This window comes from Alexandromys fortis, unplaced genomic scaffold, assembly GCF_014885135.2.
Source record: "Alexandromys fortis isolate MF-2015 unplaced genomic scaffold, M_Fortis_MF-2015_v1.1 scaffold_332, whole genome shotgun sequence".
In the NCBI taxonomy this organism is placed as follows: domain Eukaryota; kingdom Metazoa; phylum Chordata; class Mammalia; order Rodentia; family Cricetidae; genus Alexandromys; species Alexandromys fortis.
This window is the reverse complement of record NW_026068232.1, coordinates 309,069-326,463: the sequence shown is the minus strand read 5'-3', so window position 1 is coordinate 326,463 and position 17,395 is coordinate 309,069. Positions and strand designations below refer to the sequence as shown.

The window sequence follows — 17,395 nt, the reverse complement described above, 5'->3', positions numbered from 1 at the left end:
ATATATTGGCAGACTTTGCTACTAAATACTGCCATGCCATACCATTGATCTTTCTCTCCTTCTGATCTTTGGGAGTAGGGAAAGATAGTTTTCTTTCACTTTGATTATTCACTGACCTAAGAGCTTTACGCCTGTCCTTGATGAAAATACACCTATTTTCTGTACAAGTACTACTTGTTCAAATCTTGAATCCTTAGATTCGTGATTATGTAATTAAATGTAATAGGAATGTTGATACTCGTTGGAAATTGATGGTGAAAGTAGGTGGAATAGTAAGCAAAAATCTATGGCCTGAATACAGGCCTGAACATATCTCTGAACATTGACTGGCAGTTTTAATGAACTAGATTTCTTATTTGACCCTGTACTCAGTGCCAGACATGTGTGAAGTTCACATAGCCATCAGTTGTCTCTGGGAAATAACTAGAATCTGCTCATTATGGTACCATAACATAATTCTAATAGTCACCTAATATAAATCTTTGTCACTGTGACCATTCCATGCTGTTGACTATGCTTTGTAATGATCAGATGATTCTAAATTGTAGGCCTATGGGTCTATCCCTGCTCCCAGGTTTCATCTTGAGGACAGTTTCTGTTCAGCCAGCTAAAATATCCTCTTTGTTCCTGTGCTCCCTCTGCCCCACCTGGTGATGAGAGCTACAGGGCAGTGTTGACTCCACCTTAGGCATGATAATTTCCCACTTACCTGGGGGATATTCCATTGTGCAGCAGCTAGGTATTTAAGGTTTTCCCTAAGTTTGAATAAATGACCTTCAGCTGATCTCTTTTTGAATGACCCAGGTCTCTTGTGTGTTCTTTTAATCTCCAGGCTCTTGCCTGGCTCACATATGGTACAGTGGTGCGCAAACTGTACGAAGAGAGTAACAGTTGGAGACCCCAACAAGATCAGGAGTTACAGTTGGAGGCCCATCAGCAAGACTGAGAAGTAGGGGACCCCTGAGAGATCGCCCTCGGATGCTGGCCAGCAGGTAAGAATTGATTGGTGAGGGTGAATTGAAAATGGGTGCAATTAATTCTGTTCCAGTTTTAATGGGCCAATTAACAGACCAATTGTTAGCTCTGTTAGAGAAATAAGGCACCGGTATTAAAATTGAGACAGCGCAAGGCAAGAGATCATTAAGACAGTGTTAGAGTATAGTCCCTGGTTTCTTCATGCAGGGGAGCTTTAATATTTCTGATTGGGAACAGGTAAAGGCTGACCTTCAAAAAGCATTGAAAGAGCAAGGGACAGAAGAATTTCCCATAGCAATATTTTGAAAGACCCCCCATACTTGAAAGACCCCTGTACTTGGAAGACTCCTGTGCCCACATACTATGTTAAACTCTGCTGAAAATTTTGCTGGGCCCCTGGGCTCAGCCGATGCTAAAGCTGGATATCTATGGGTTGCAGACTCACTGAATAGGCTAAGGAAAGAGAATACTCCACCCCCAAGGCATTCTATCTAAATTGTCAACTTGCTGCAGAGTGCTATATCTAGCTTTGTGTTTTTTTGGGGGGACTAAGGAGAAGGAATACTCCACCCCCCAAGATATCCTATCTAAACTGTCAACTCGCTGCAGGGTGTTTTTATCTGTCTTTATGGTTTTTCAGGGAAATTCAAGAATAGACGTGGGGCCATTCCCAGGATGAGTTAAGCCCACCAATTTGAGAGCCAATGAAATGCTTGTGCTATACTACCCTCTTATGTAATCATTTTTCCCTATAAATATGGCTGTTTGAATTTTCCCAGGGTGCTCAGTTGGCATAAGCTGCTGTTGCGCCCACAGGCCCTGTGTAATCAATAAAGACATTTCTTGCTAATTGCATCTGTTGGCCTGGATTATTGAGACTGGGGGATTTCTCCCACCACCCTTGAAAATGAGGATTTTTCAATTTTCACTGTGGCGCTTAGTCAGAGATGCTCTTCTCAGTGATGTAAAAGTAAAAGAGCAATTAGAGAATTTGAACAGAACATTTGAGGAGATTCAGGATGTAGAATCTGTGATTCTATTAAGAGCTTTGGGGGGGGGGAGTTGAGAATTCTAAAATGGATATGGGAGAGGAAGAAGAAATTTTATAAAAGGAGATTGCACTGATAAAAAAGAAGTTAGAAAAGGAAGAAAGAAAGGGAGCAAACAGAGATGTCTCCATGAGACCTCCACCACAAAATCAGTTACTTGCCACTTCAAATCCTTTTGCTGCTGCTTCCACCCCATTGACTTAGAGGCAGAAATCCAAGAGATCCAAAGTAGACTAAATAATCTAAGTAGAGAAAGGCAAATTTATTATGTTGTGGAAGTTATTGATCCATAAGGACAGAGGATCAGGCAGCATACCTCTCTGACCTTTAAGAACATTAAGCAACTAAAAGCAGCTACAGCCTATGGAACTCATGCACCATTCACTGTGGCTTTAATGGAATCTTCTGTGGAACGCAACCTTACACCAGTGACTGGATGCTGTTTTACAGGGCTTGTCTTTCGGGGGAGATTATTTGTTATGGAAAGTCAAATATAGGTGCAGGAAAATTGCAAAAATACTGCCCCGTGTAATGCCACTGCAGGTATCCCCCAGCATAACCTTGACATGTTAACTGGTGCAGGACAGTGCCAGCTTAGCAGCACTGATTGCTTATGATCCTGCTGTTTGCTCAGATAGCTTGGAAAGCTTTACCTAATAAAGGAGCAGGGGAACAGCTGTTTAAGATCCTTCAAGGATCTTCAGAATCTTATTCTGAGTTTTTTTTTTTTTTTTTTTTTTTTACTGCCTGTTACATCTATCACATTTTTGGGGAGGTGGAATCAGATATGCCAGTCATAAAACAATTGGCCCAAGAAATGCTAACAACTACTGTCAAGAGGCTATATCCCCCCATAGAAATAGCAGTTTAAATGACTTTATCCAGTCATGGACATTGCATGGACATTGATGACACTCATGTGATGGGTCAGGTAATTGTTTCTGCCCTTAGGGAGGGTCAAGGTGTAGCTAGATCAAGGAATTGTTTTCAGTGTGGAAGGTCAGGACACATCAAAAGAAATTGCCCTGCAGGTAAAGAGGTAGTTAATCAGCCCAGGGGAAATACAGGTGTTTTCTCAAAAAGTCAAAAGTGGGCTCAGTGGGCTAATGACTGTCACTCTAAAACTGACATTCAAGGAAATCTCATCCCTGTGTTTGGAAACGGGAGGAGGGGCCTGCCCTGGGCCCCCAAAACACAAGTGTACAGGACCATGAGTAGACCGCTTTTCCCATCAGATTCATTCCTCAGAGAAATGCCTCTCTGTCTATGACCTTGTCCGAGGTACCCCAGGAAGTTCAGGACTAGACCTCTGGACCTCCATCCAGGCAGTATTGACCCTTCAAATGGGTATATAGGCCTTGGGGAATGGAGTATATGAACCTATTCCAGAAGGTTCAATAGGTATAGTCTTGGGTAGGAGTTCTGCACTTAAATGAATTAAAATTTTACCAGGAGTCATAGACTGTGATTATAGTGGAGAAATTAAAATTATGATTGAAGCTGGTATAGGAATCCTTGGCATCTCTCAAGGAGTGAGAATAGCTCAACTAGTGCTTTTGCCCATGTTTTGCTCTACTAATCCATTTTTTAAAATAAGAATGAAAGGGCAAGGGGTTTGGCTCCACAGGATTCCCTGGAGCTTTTGGGGTTTCTATTTTTGAGAACTGGCCCACACTTACATTAACAATCAATGGACAAAGTTCCAAGGCCTTGCTGATACACGGCTGATAGTTCTGTGATTGCTAAAACCACTGGCTCGCAGTCTCACTTCTACAGCCAGCCTCTGTGACATTACAGGGGGTAGGAATGGCCAGTTCTCCAGAGTGCAGTATCCAATATTTAGATTGGAATGATGAAGAAGGCCATAAGGATATTTTTAAACTATTTGTCCCGGAACACCTTCCTCTCAATTTGTGGGGAAGAGATGTCTTATAAGCCATGGGAGCAGTTCTGACCACTGAACCTGTACAGTGCATGTTAACAAACCAGGGCTTTGTCCCTGGTCAGGGGCTGGGCAAAAATCTGCAGGGAGATACCCAGATTTTAGCGGACAAGAAAATAATACAACAGTTACCTGGACAATGTGCAGGGCTAGGAGATTTTTCTTAGGAGCCATTGCAGAGCATCCAGAAAGCATTCCCCCAAAAAATTGAAAACTGAAAAACATGTATGGATAGAGCAATGGCTCTCAAGTAAGCAAAAATTACAGGTAGCTTATACCCTGATCCAGGAACAGCTAGAGGCAGGACACATAGTGCCATCCACTTCTCCATGGAATACTCCTATGTTTGTTACTAAGAAAAAGTCTAATAAATGGAGGGTGCTGCAAGATATTAGAGCAGTAAATAATTGTATGGAAATTATTTGGACAACTCAACCTGGGTTGCCTCAGCCTTTGGGTATCCCTGCAGGATACCATCTTTTAGTTGTTGACCTAAATGATTGTGTTTTCACCGTTGCTTTGCATCCAAAAGACTGATAAATTAGCTTTCAGTGTACCATCTATAAATTTCATAGAACTGTATAGATGCTACCAATTGGTAGCATTACCCAATGGTATGGCCAGTAGTCCTGTCATCTGCCAAATGTTTGTGGCCCGGGTTATTGCCCCAATATGGCATAGATATTCTGAACTGTATATCATCCATTATATGGATGATATCTGATTAGCTGGCAGGACCAAGATATAGTTCTTGAGGCTTTTGTTGACTTACAAGAATGTCTAGCACATGCTGGGTTGATGATTGCCTCTGAAAAGGTACAACACCAGTTTCCATATCAATACTTGGTGCATCAGCTGTTGCAGACAGGAGTAAAACCACAGAAAGTTACTCTTTACTTGGAAAAACTACAAACTTTGAATGATCTTCAAAAATTGCTTGGAGACCTCATTGGGTCCAGCCCAGTCTGGGAATTCCTACTAGAGTCTTAAAACCACTTTTGGACATTCTGCAGGGGAATGCAGATCCAACCTCCTTCTGTAAGTTGACACCAGGCAAGGCAATGTATATTACTCTCAGCATAGTCCTACTGGAGATTTTTGGGAGCAAGGACCCATCCTATGGGTACATGAATATGTGTCACCTGTAAAAATTGTTATCTCATATCCATCAGCTGTGCTATGTGTCATTCAGAAAGGGTATAAACTTAGTTTTCAAACCTTTGGAATGTTACCTTATAAGGTTCTTACACCATATACCCAGGCAGAAATAACTTGGCTGCAAAATTTTGCTGAATTGGACCTTGTTTTTATGCACTAATCACTGCAGGTTTGATAATCATTATCCTTCTGATAAGTTGGTCACCCTTTTCAAAAGTTACCTGGTATGCTTCCCTTTAGGGAATAACTTTAGTTATTTCTTTGCAGTCTCTGGCAGGGGCACAAAATGTGTTTACTGATGGGTCTTCAGCCAGGTGATCTGTGGTGGCCTCCCCTCCTGATTTTGATATTCAGCTCTGAGTCTTATTTATGGCATGTACACACTTCTCACCTTGCTTGCCCTGCTCACTCTGTTTCTCATGGCAAATATATGAGTCAGCCCTTCTTTTTTCAGCATTGTCTCTGCCTTGAACCTTCTTCCTTGCCATCAGTCAATCCATTTATTATTAGCAATGAATGCAATATATCTTCATATTGTAGGAAAAGCTTATTACACAACAACAAATAAACCTATATCCCATTTATAACTGGATTTATTTGGTATTTTGATGTCAAGTTTTTTTAATTCTTTGTATATTTTGATCAGTGCTCTGTCAGATATAGGGTTGGTTAAAATGTTTTTTTTTTTTTTCATTCTGAACTCTGCCATTTTATCTTACTGACAGTATTTTTGCCTTACAGTAGTTTTTCAGTTTTAGGAGAACCCAACTATTAATTGTTGATCTTAATGTTATATTCAGGACATTGTCTCCTGTGCCAATGCATTCAAGGCTACTTCCTACCTCATAGTATGTACTCACTCATAAATGGATGTTAGGTTTAAAGTAAAGGACAACCAGGCTATGATACACAGATTCAGAGAGGCTAACAATGAGGATCCAAAGAGAGATACATGGGTTTTCCCTGGTAAGGGAAAATAGAAGAGATCTTCTAAGAAAACTGGGGGTGATGGGGGTGGAGGTATGGGAATATAAGGATTCAGGTTGAATGGGCTTGGAGTGGGATGAATGGAGAGAATAATGAAAGAGATATCTTGATGGGGGAGTATTTTAGGATTAGGGAGAAATCTGATGTCACCAAAACTCCCATGAATGACCCCAGCTAAGACTCTTAGCAATAACAGAGAGGGTGCCTGAACTGGTCTCTTGTAATCAGACTGTGACTATCCTAATTGTCATCAGAAAGCATTCCTCTAGTAACAGATGGTAGTATATTCAGAGATCACAGCCAAGCACCAGGCCAATTTCCAGGTATCTTGTTGAAGAGAGAGAGGAAAATTATATGAGTCAGGAGTCAAGGTCAAGAAAGGGGAACCCACATTGACAGTGGACCTGAGCTCCTGTGAGTTAATGAACTCTGGGCTGATAGCAAGAAAGCTACATGGGACTGACCTAGGCTTTCTCTATGTGTGTGGCAGTTGTGTAGTTTAGTCTGTTTGTGGGGATCTGAACAGTGGGATATGGATCTGCATCTGGTACTTGAGCTTGATTCGGGAAACCGTATCCCCAAGCTTAGTTGCCTTGCCCAAACTTGATGCTTGGTCCTGCCTCATCTTGATATGACATACTTTGTTTATCCCCATGGGAGGCCTGCCCATTTCTAAAAGGATATACAGGAGGAGTGGATACCAAAGGTTAGAAGCGAGGTGTGGGAGGGAATGGTAATAGGGAGGGTGGGGAAAGTGTGGTCTGTAGTTAGAATTTCACAGAAGGCATCTAGTATAAATCAATACAGGAGAAGACAGTGGAGATTAGCCCAGGGTCAGTATATATTATGCCTCCAGACTAATCAATGTTTACTTCTGTGAATAGAAATATTATGGGTGTGAATATTTGCATACTTAACACCTCTACCAGCATTCAGGTCTCATGGATTGAAGGTAGCAGTTGGCACTAAGGTCACAGAAGGAAACAGAGTCACAGTGATATCTCAGAAAATCAATCTGAATATCAGTGTAGCACTAGAGTACATGATCTCACTGGACTATTAACATGGGTAGAGTAGAACAGAAGGAGTCAGATTCACCAACAAAATCATTGGTGTTGAAATGAAGGAATTCACTGTATAAGAGTTAGTGCTAGCCGGGCGATGGTGGCGCACACCTTTAATCCCAGCACTCGGGAGGCAGAGGCAGGCGGATCTCTGTGAGTTTGAGACCAGCCTGATCTACAAAGCTAGTTCCAGGACAGGCTCCAAAGCCACAGAGAAACCCTGTCTCGAAAAACAAAATAATAAATAAATAAATAAATAAATAAAATAAAAATAAAAAAGAGTTAGTGCTTCCTGTCCATGACACAGTACCCAATAGTGATATGTGGAAGAAATAATTGGTGCTAGTAGATTTATTCTATGTAAAATATTGACTTTTATTTGATTTGATATCTCATTGGTTTTGAAACCTTGATATCACTTGACACTTGCTCATGACAGATGACTCTTGGTGTCTCAAGTTCTTTATTAAGTTTATTTTTAAAGTTATGCTAATAAATGTAGGGCATTAGCTCACAAATTTGCATTATTGATTACATAGAGTGAATATCCTTATGGTACTTGAATTATATTCAATGGATTTATTTTTTCTTGAGGGTAAAATGTTCCTGGGTCAGAAGTTGTCTCAGTCAGTGGCATACCTGCTTTGAAATTATGAACATCTGAGTTTATTTCTAGAATACACAGGTAAATATCCAGGAATAGTATTCTGGGCATGCAATCCCAATGCATGATTGACAGTGGCAGATCTCTGAATTTTCCTGTCTAGCCAAACTAGATCATTTGGTGAATTTTAGTGAAAGTAACTGCTTAAGCGACCCAACATAATAGATATTTGTGTCAAAATTGCATTTTTAATATAATAGCAAAGTTGTACATATGAGTTTCAAGAAGATAAAACTGCATGTACATGATTCTTATCAGATCAAGCTATCCAAATTCTCAGGATGGCTGTTACAGGAACTGATGAAGTGTTAATCCTATTTTAGGGGTCTTAGGCATTTGTTGAACTGCTCAAGAAGGAAGAATTTATTTTCTTCCCTAATGTTTGATCTATGAAAAATACTCAGTGTCCAGGGGAGTTCCACATATCCATGAAGTCACAGGCAGCCCTAAATGAACTCAGTTTCTACTAAATATTAGGGAGCCTGGGCTCCATAACCCTATATATTGGCTGGTTATTGTTTTCAGAAATGATATCTCTGCTACAATGGAGAATTTCTTCATGATGAGAGAAGCCTACATTTATCTCAGTGTATGAGGACAAATTTGCATGAATTGCTAAGTTGCAATAATAAATTATAGATATCAATTCTCCTCCCTTCCTATAACATAATCACCACTGTGAGATGAACTAGATTTCCAATAGCAAGCATTGTTTCCCTAATGTTGAGCAGGTCATAAGCACAAATAGCCAGGCATTGGATATAACCCAGATACATGTGCTACTATTACACACTTAAGGTTATTGTGCCATGCTGTTCTTTGATGTGGTTCATAGCCATTATAGCTATTTAGGACTTTAGATTGTTTTCCTCCTTTAGAAGCTTGTACAATCATAATGGATGCATCTACAAACACTTCCATACCTAGTGCTCATGGAACATTGCAGTGAAGTGGGCAGAAAAGTTGTGAGGAGTCAGATGATCAAAGAGTATGCTTTGATATCTTATGTCCCATTAATATCAGAAGCTCCACCTATAAACTCTCCACAATATGACTATATGAAAATGAGATCAATAAGGATGACAGCAATTAATGTGTTAAACAGTCCAACAAAATTCCACGAGGTCTCAATTTTACACAAACAATTATAGGCCACCGAGAAAAGCTGGAAATGAAAGATGTGGCTTTCCCAGGGAGAAGCACACCAATTATTTGTCTTCTACCAAAAGTCAGGTTTGAAAACATACATGCAGGTAGCATTAGACTTACTGATCCGTTTATATTTAATAATATATATGTGGAGCCGGGCGGTGGTGGCGCAAGCCTTTAATCCCAGCACCAGGGAAGCAGAGGCAGGCGGATCTCTGTGAGTTCGAGGCCAGCCTGGACTACAATAGCTAGTTCCAGGACAGGAACCAAAAAGCTATGGAGAAACCCTGTCTAGAAAAATCAAACAAACAAAAAAATATATGTGTATAATATATATGCATGCAAAAACAATTAGTGAAAAAGAGATTATGAATTCGAAAAAAAGCATGAATTGGTGTATGGGAGGGTTTGAAGACAGGAAAGATTATATGTTGTAATTAAATTATCACAAAAATAAAAATAAGAAAGCAGAACACACACTTGCATACACAAATGCACACAGACACACACAAATGCAAGTACTCACAGATACACACACAAACACATACACACAAAATAGAGAGAGTTCTTCAAATTATGACACAATAGTAATGTTAGAGGTAGGGGAAGATTTTAGATCATGTTATGGGTGGTGGGCTTTAGAAACACAAAATATTAATATAATTATATTGAATAGGCATACTTATGGAAAGAAGGCAACAGAGAAAACAATTTGTCCTCTGTATGTTTCCTGTATGTACACTTGTGCTCCTCACATCATAACTGCATGTGCACATGTACACACACACACAAACACACATACACACATACACATGCATACACATACACACATGCACAAAGATATTTTGAAAGTTTCACTTTTCATGATACATCTGAATTTTTTTTTATGGTACATTGCTTGACCAGGGATAGGATTCGCCATTTCTTTCATTAATCTAATCATCGTTTTGCACGTCACTCTAATAGTTCCAATTCCATGTGATGGCTCATGTACATTCTTAGAAGTTATGAAAATCGACATAGGCAGATGGCAAATATCAGCAGAAAGCTGCACTTAGCTTCCCAGAGTCGCATTCAGAAGGTCTCATACAGAAATGCAGGCTTTCTTATAGGAAGCCAGGGTATATTGTCAAGGAGCCAGGCATACTCATGCCCAGGCACCACTGATTGTTTCCCTCTGTTATCAATTGCACACACATTTCATGCTAAATTACATTTTTCTGTCTTTCTAGTTTCAGTTTCCCTGTTTCTGTGGTAACATACAGGGAGGGGGAGAGAGACATGCAATAGCAGCTCAGATGAAATCTCCATAGTTACAGCAGGCCCTTGATTTCCATTGGTAGCTTTGAGATCTGTCTTGTGATTGGCCCAAATCCATTCTCTAGATGATATCACACACTTAGCCAATCCGAGGCAAGTGGAGATAATATCAGTCCCTTCACAAAGGGGTTTTTTCAGTCAGGCTCCTGGCTGGAGTCCAGCTCACAGCTGGATCCTGGTTCTAGCCAGGACCTGACTATAACATACTGGTCAGTGAAGGAGCATTACTCCTGAAACCTGCCAGGAGACAGAGCCAATTGACATCCAGCATAGGCAGGTACTTTCTAAGATTTCCCACATGCTGCCTGAGTCACCTGCTCCTTTTTCCTGTGTAGGAAATGTGTTTCTATTTCCTAAGCTGCTGTGTCCCCTGTAAAGTACATCATTTTAATTCAGCTTTGGATTTTGGCTTTATCTGCAATGCATGAGATTAATCTCAGCCATCAGTAGCTAACCAAGACAGGAGGCCTGCTGCTTCATACATTGCCTTCATGGACCTACTTTGTGAATAATTTTCTTTAAGTGCATCTTATAATCTCTTATATGGCAACCTGAAACTCTGAGAGCTCATAGTTGAAACATTTGCTGATGCTATTTTCATTTGCATGTTGTCTTTTTATTGAAGATAGATTTTGTTCCCTACAATATAGAATGACTATGGTTTGCTGACCTCCAACTCCTTTATGATATTTCCCACATTCTCACCTGCCCAAATCTACACTCTATCTTTCTCTCAATGAATGTACGCATGCGTGTAATAATGATAGTAGTGATAATAGTAAAATATCAATAATAATAATAAGTAAAACCATCAGAATATGACAAAGAAAAAAAAGAAGAAAAAATTGCCAAATAGCACAAGAAACACATAGATGCAAAGACACATATGTTCAAGCAAACATAAATGCAATAAAATCCCAGAATCGTAAATTATTACATATAGGCAAAGGACATATAAGGATAAAAGAATTGCTGCCAAGAATGATGAGACAAAGAATCTCCAAAAATGTCATTTAGTGTTTTGTATGTGTGCCACGTACTGTTGTGCTTTGAATCCTCTCTTAAGGGTAGTTTGTATGTGCTGTGATACTCCTTTGGAAGAAACCGATTTTTCATTTGCTTTCATTTTTTTTTAAATTTTTTATTGAGAAAAGGAAAAAAAAAAGTTTCCGCCTCCTTCCAGCCTCCCATTTCCCCCCCTCCTCCCACCCTTCTTCCCCTTCCCCTCACTCCTCCCCCCCTCCCTCTCCAGTCCAAAGAGCAGTCAGGGTTCCCTGCCCTGTGGAAAGTCCAAGGTCCTCCCCTCTCCTTCCATGTCTAGGAAGGTGAACATCCAAACTGGCTAGGCTCCCACCAAGCCGGAACATGAAGTAGGATCAAAACCCCTTGCCATTGTCCTTGGCTTCTCATCAGTCCTCATTGTTCGCCATGATCAGAGAGTCCGGTTTTATCCCATGCTTTTTCAGTCACAGTCCAGCTGGCCTTGGTGAGCTCCCAATATATCAGCCCCACTGTCTCAGTGGGTGGGTGCACCCCTCGTGGTCCTGACATCCTTGCTCGTGTTCTCCCTCCTTCTGCTCCTCATTGGGACCTTGGGAGCTCTGTCCAGTGCTCCAGTGTGGGTCTCTTTCTCTATCTCCATCCATCACCAGATGAAGGTTCTATGGTGATATGAAAGATATTCGTCAGTATTGCTATGGGATAGGGTCATATCAGGTTCCCTATCCTCAGCTGCCCAAGGAACTAACTGGGGACATCACCTTGGGCTCCTGGGAGCCACTCTAGGTTAAAGTCTCTTGCCAACCCTAATAGTTATCCTCCTGGCTATGGGAAGTAGACAAAATTGCCGGGGAAAATCTTGGGATCTTGGGGATGGGGTGGGATGGGAGTAAGGGGAGATGGGGAGAGAAAAATGAGAAGGGGAGGATGGGGGGAACCTGGGGAAACAGGATGATTGGAATAAAGGAAGGTTGGATAGGGGAGCAGGGAAGCACAAATCTTGCTTTCAATTTTTAAGTGTACCTTTATTCCGGATTGGGGATGGGGTCTTGTGATAATCTTCTTTTGCCCAGTACTGAATGACCATCTGGGAGCAGAGAATATAACTGTAACATCCCCTTTGTTTCCATTCAGCTTCCATCAAGAACTGCATGTAGTCTATGTTCTAATCTAATTCTCTTTTTAGGTACATATTGTTTCTACTGTGTGGAAAATACATTTGTTTACCCTTCCCTGTCTGCACACACCAGTATTTGAGATCAAGCAAGGTAAGGAGCATGCCCATATTCCAATGGGAAGAACATTTCTATAAAGTATATAGTGAAGGATACTTACACTCTTCTTTTATAAGAAAGTTAAGCTATACTCAAATGGATGCAGACATATAGTATGTTTGTAAAAATTCACTATATATTCACATTATTCTTATAATTATTACTGTAATCTGGAAATGTTAATATTTCTTTCATTGGAGTTAATTAAATTATTTTAAGATTAATTTTCAATTACATATACACTCAGATCAATATTTTGCCTCAGGACAATATTGCAACAGACCCATCAGGGGGATCATAGTTTAGAAGTACAATCAATCAAAAATTGATATGTTGCCTTTTATGATTTTGTAATTTTTATTTAATTTATTCCTTGTAATGTTCATATATTTACCCAATAGTGCACTCACTCAACATGAACTCTATTCCAATTTCCCATCCTTGACACATGATTTAAAAGAGCTCAGAGAGATAAACTGGGGTTCAATCTGAAGATCTGAAAAGCAAAACAGTCAGTCACTGGCTCTTACATAGACTCAGTCCAAAATGGTGATCCTGCCTCAATGAATCTCTGAATGAGACTGTGTCTGAGAACTGTCTCTTCCCATTTTATAATCCTCTCTGCTGCTGGGATTAAAGGAGTGCACCACTGGGACTAAAGGCATGCACTTCCCAGTTTCTATGGCAATTAGTGTGTTTACTAGGATTAAAAGTGTGTGTAACCACTTCATGGTTTGTAAGGCTGACCCATGGAGCTGTTTTACTCTCTGATCGTCAAGTAACATTTATTAATAAAAATACATTTTAAATCCCACTATAATACTCCTTCCATAATAATTTATTTACTTATCATTCAGATCCAATTATTTTAATTATTGATTCCCATATGAATGCCTTAGGTATGAACCATATAGTATGAAATTGCCCATCACAATTTATCTTTTCTCAATTTGAGATACAAACATGTTACTTTTTTTTATTTTATTGAGAATAAGAAAAAAAGTTTCCGCCTCTTCCCAGCCTCCCATTTCCCTCCCCCCCCCCCACTCTTCTCCCCCTCCTCCCTCTCTTCTCCCCCTCCCCCCACTCCTCTCCCCCTCCCTCTCCTATCCAAAGAGCAGTCATGGTTCCCTGTCCTGTGGAAAGTCCAAGGTCCTCCCCCCTCCCTCCATGTCTAGGAAGGTGAACATCCAAACTGGCTAGGCTCCCACCAAGCCAGAACATGAAGTAGGATCAAAACCCCTTGCCATTGACCTTGGCTTCTCATCAGTCCTCATCCTGAGCGAGGTAACCCAGACCCAAAAAGATGAACATGGGATGTATTCACTCATAATTGGTTTCTAGCCATAAATAAAGGTCACGGAGTGTATATCTGGTGAACCTAAAGAAGCTAAAGAAGAAGGTGAACCCAAGAAAAAACATAGTTATCCTCTTGGCTAAGAACCTTCATCTGGTGATGGATGGAGATAGAGACAGAGACCCACACTGGAGCACTGGACTGAGCTCCCAAGGTCCCAATGAGAAGCAGATGGAGGGAGAACACGAGCAAGGATGTCAGGACCATGGGGGGTGCACCCACCCACTGAGACAGTGGGGCTGATCTATTGGGAGCTCACCAAAGCCAGCTGGACTATGACTGGAACAGCATGGGATAAAACCGGACTCTCTGATCATGGCGAACAAACATGTTACTTTTAAGCCATAGTGTTTCCTTTCTTGTAATTCTCAAGATCATGTATTAATATCATAATTGCATTATAGATATTCTAACTTTTAATGTCCCAGAATGTAAACATTGAAACACTTAGAATTTCAGTCTCTTTATTATATCCAATTTTTTTATAACCCAAAAGTTTTTTTAAAATCAAATGTCTTGGAACTCTTGGCTCCTATAAAATAACAAATAACTTAACAATTTATTACTAAAAGAGGGAAGAAACAGGACATAGTTACAATCAAAGAAATCTAAACACAAACTCCAACTGTGAAAACATCTGAGGATTCATGTATATGCTCAGTTTCTGGAAATATGCCCTAAAATTTTAGGTTTTCTTCATGGGTTTCAATAATAATAATAATAATAATAATAATAATAATAAATAATTTGGATGATACTGATATGGTGTCCCTATTGATCACACTGAGTATAAGATATTCTATTTCAGTCATGAAATCTTCAATGTATGATTTTGAAAGATCCTTAGCATCCCAGGATTTGCTTACTATGTATAATATTTTACCAAAATCTTTACATAAATGCTATTATTGATAGTTGCTTTAAATTTGTGGTGATAACATACTTACATCATTTCTCCTTTCCATTTCCTCATTTCACACACTCTCAACACTTCCCCGTGTTTACTTTCAAATCTACAGTCAAATGCATCCTCCTAGGATTTAAAATGTCAGAGAAAACTCCTTGTTCCTTTTACTCTACAAGCATTCTGAGACTTCTTTTATAAAATTCTCTTATCCTTTATTGGAGAAGTGTTTTATAAATTTATCCAAATGAACAAAGCTCCACAATTCTGCATATGGATAGAATGTGATCTTCTGCAATGACCTTTCACTGTTTCAAAGAGAATTTTCCTTCATGAGGGTCAAATCCATATTCATCTATAGGTATAATAAAAATTCTTAGATGGTTACTAAAGAGTATAATGCTTCAGTAAAACTGTAAAGATTATTAGTTTCTCCCTAGGAATATTAACTACATTAGTGCTTGGTAGTCAGCTACATTTCTAGTAGCAGGATGCATTTTTTTTAAAGTTGAGCAGGTCTAGCATCCAATCAGAGAGCTGTTGGTTAATATCAAGGTATAAGTGCCACTATTGCATCCTTAGGTTTATTGTATCATTCTGGTGGTTGCTGTAATTTGCAGGTTTCAGAGCTGTAAAAGACTGTTGAAAGCTTGCTTGGCATAGGCTGTTATCAGAAAGCTGGGTAAGAAGTATTCAGGTCAGTTCCAGATTGGGAACCACTAGGCCATGTATCTGAAGTGTATGTTGTCTTCAGTAATAAGAGCTATGTTTCTACTTCTATGGAGAGAGTTACAACAATCAATAGAAATAGACTTTTTGTTTGAGAATCATTTGGACAGACATAAATGGCAATTTAAAACAAGACTTATAAGATGTGCAATTGGCGTTTTGTTTGGTCAAGGAAGCTAAGATGTTAAAAGTTTATTTAAGATATATATATATATATATATATATATATTTCATGGATTTACGTTTTATAGTTCTTAAGTATATAGTTGATAATATGATACCTGATGACTATTCAGACATCCTAATCATTCTTTTTCCCTCCTCCCTCTTTTGTATTTGATGTGAAAACATAGTTTAGAGGATGAATGGTACCTGAGAATCAGTTCAAGGAGTCCTTCTCTAGTTTAAATAGACATGCAGATTATGTGCTCCCCACACTAAAAATAATATACTTATACTGCCAAAAAAAAGAAAGGGTATTTAAGGATTGAGGCATTAGGAATGTTGAGAATTACTTCAAGAGTCTGATACCAGACAATTTAATTTAGACATATTTAAGTACAGTTCAATTTTAGAAAAAAAAATCTGATAACAATCATCTGTATGTGCTATAACACTTAAGTTATGTTTACCTTGGAAACTCTTCTGCAAAGTACATGTGAAGTGTGTGTGTGTGTGTGTGTGTGTGTGTCTGTGTGTGTGTGTGTAACTCCAGGGCCTATCATCTGGTGTGATCTCAGTTGTAACAGATAGCATTAGAGGTCACCAGGCTATAAAGTACATGGGACATCTTCTCCAAGGATGGATTCTATTGACTGAGAAACAAAATTAAGTTCTGGGGAAGAAGAGTCTGGGATAAATACAGTAATTTGAGGGAATTAAGGTATACCCTGGCTATACATATAGAACAAAAAACAAATTACCAGGCTATTAACACAGTCAACTCCAGGCCTTCAGGTTGGAAAGCAGACACACACATATACCATTGCTATGAGGCTCAACCTCCGGAAGGGCAGGACTAGAAGGGAACCCACAGATTTGGTGTACTAGGACATTTTTATTGGTGGGGTAAGAGAAAAGTCACACACACTCAATGTTTTCCTTCATATCATTCTTTTATTCTTCTTCGGTATTCTTCTTACTTTATTTTTCCTCTATAGCTTATATATTCCAACACAATCTTTCAGAAATGTGCTTCTTCTTTTCAAGTGGATGATTATAATGAACTTAGGTAAAGAACATTTTCCTTACAAGATTAAAGTGAAATCGTCCAAATACATTCACGTAAGTAACTTGCTATAGATTAAGAGTCTGAGCAAGCAGTGTATCTTTCTCAGACAGTTCTTATGTTGGCAGGCGGCATATTGTAGTTACAAAGAAAGAGTCAATCACTTTATTAATATTTTGAAATGTATCATAAAATGTGTTCTATTGACTGGGAAACAAAATTAAGATAAAGTTCTAGGGAGGAAGAGTCAGGGATATAGTATAAGGGATCTCAAAAAAATCACACACCTAAGCTTGTATACATGAAAAAAAAATCAGTCAGCTTTACTCTAAATCTTTAGGGTGCATACTCACACATCAACAGATTTTTTATCAGGAAACTGAAGGATGCAATGGGTACACGGTGTTAATCATCATTTTTGATCACCAAGTATTAATAGCAAGGAAAGTACATCAGTTAATAATAATTGGACTGCTTTGCTTTTGATCCCAAACCTAATAAATCTACCCCTCAGCTGTGTGTTCTTGTTAACTTTAAGGATTTTTCATCTCAAAACTCTTTTTTTTAAAATATTTTATTTATTCATTATGTATACA

The 17,395-nt window shown here is 39.2% G+C and overlaps 1 long non-coding RNA gene across 6 annotated transcripts in view; it reads left to right on the top strand.

The window, feature by feature from the left end:
• LOC126493742 (uncharacterized) overlaps positions 1-14,244 on the top strand; it is a 217,358-nt gene extending 203,114 nt beyond the window's left edge. For all 6 annotated transcript variants that reach the window (XR_007589874.1, XR_007589871.1, XR_007589873.1 and 3 more), the window contains 3 exons: positions 833-992; positions 12,494-12,575; positions 14,023-14,244. This is a non-coding gene — a long non-coding RNA (uncharacterized lncRNA). The remainder of the gene's footprint in view (positions 1-832; positions 993-12,493; positions 12,576-14,022) is intronic.
• Positions 14,245-17,395: the final 3,151 nt, after the last annotated feature.